Source organism: Schistocerca gregaria, chromosome 3 (genome assembly GCF_023897955.1).
Source record: "Schistocerca gregaria isolate iqSchGreg1 chromosome 3, iqSchGreg1.2, whole genome shotgun sequence".
In the NCBI taxonomy this organism is placed as follows: domain Eukaryota; kingdom Metazoa; phylum Arthropoda; class Insecta; order Orthoptera; family Acrididae; genus Schistocerca; species Schistocerca gregaria.
The window spans coordinates 312,065,570-312,067,042 of NC_064922.1; positions in this window are offsets into that span (position 1 = coordinate 312,065,570).

Genomic DNA, 1,473 nt, shown 5'->3' on the forward strand with positions numbered 1-1,473 from the left:
TGTTTCACTTCCATACTTGGCTACACTCCAGACAAATACTTTCAGAAACGACTTCCTGATACATAACTCTATATTCGATGTTAACAAATTTCTCTTATTCAGAAACGATTTCCTTGCCATTGCCAGTCTACATTTGATATCCTCTCTACTTCAACCATCATCAGTTATTTTACTCCCTAAATAGCAAAACTCCTTTACTACTTTAAGTGTCTCATTTCCTAATCTAATACCCTCAGCATCACCTGATTTAATTTGACTGCATTCCATTATCCTCGTTTTGCTTTTGTTGATGTTCATCTTATATCCTCCTTTCAAGACACTGTCCATTCCGTTCAACTGCTCTTCAAAGTCCTTTGCCGTCTCTGACAGAATTACAATGTCATCGGCAAACCTCAAAGTTTTTACTTCTTCCCCATGAATTTTAATACCTACTCTGAATTTTTCTTTTGTTTCCTTTACTGCTTGTTCAATACACAGATTGAATAACACCGGGGAGAGGCTACAACCCTGTCTCACTCCTTTCCCAACCACTGCTTCCCTTTCGTACCCCTCGTCTCTTATGACTGCCATCTGGTTTCTGTATAAATTGTAAATAGCCTTTCGCTCCCTGTACTTTACCCCTGCCACCTTCAGAATTTGAAAGAGAGTTTTCCAGTCAACATTGTCAAAAGCTTTCTCCAAGTCTACAAATGCTAGAAACGTAGGTTTGCCTTTTCTTAAGCTTTCTTCTAAAATAAGTCGTAAGGTCAGTATTGCCTCACGTGTTCCAACATTTCTACGGAATCCAAACTGATCCTCCCCAAGGTCCGCATCTAACAGTTTTTCCATTCGTCTGTAAAGAATTTGCGTTAATAATTTGCAGCTGTGATATATTAAACTGATAGTTCAGTAATTTTCACATCTGTCAGCACCTACTTTCTTTGGGATTGGAATTATTATATTCTTCATGAAGTCTGAGGGTATTTCGCCTGTCTCGTACCTCTTGCTCACCAGCTGGTAGAGTTTTGTTATGACTGGCTCTCCCAAGGCCGTCAGTAGTTCTAATGGAATGTTGTCTATTCCAGGGGCCCTGTTTCAACTCAGGTCTTTCAGTGCTCTGTCAAACTCTTCAAGCAGTATTTTATCTCCCATTTCGTCTTCATCTACATGCTCTTCCATTTCCATAATATTGTCCTCAATACATCGCTCCTGTATAAACCTTCTATATACTCCTTCCACCTTTCTGCCTTCCCTTCTTTGCTTAGAACTGGGTTTCCATCTGAGCTCTTGATACAAGTGGTTCTCTTCTCTCCAAAGGTCTCTTTAATTTTCCTATTGGCAGTATCTGTCTTACCCCTAGTGAGATAAGCTTCTATATCCTTACATTTGTCCTCTAGCCATCCCTGCTTAGCCATTTTGCACTTCCTGTCGATCTCATTTTTGAGACATTTGTATTCCTTTTTGCCTGCTTCATTTACTGCATTTTTATATTTT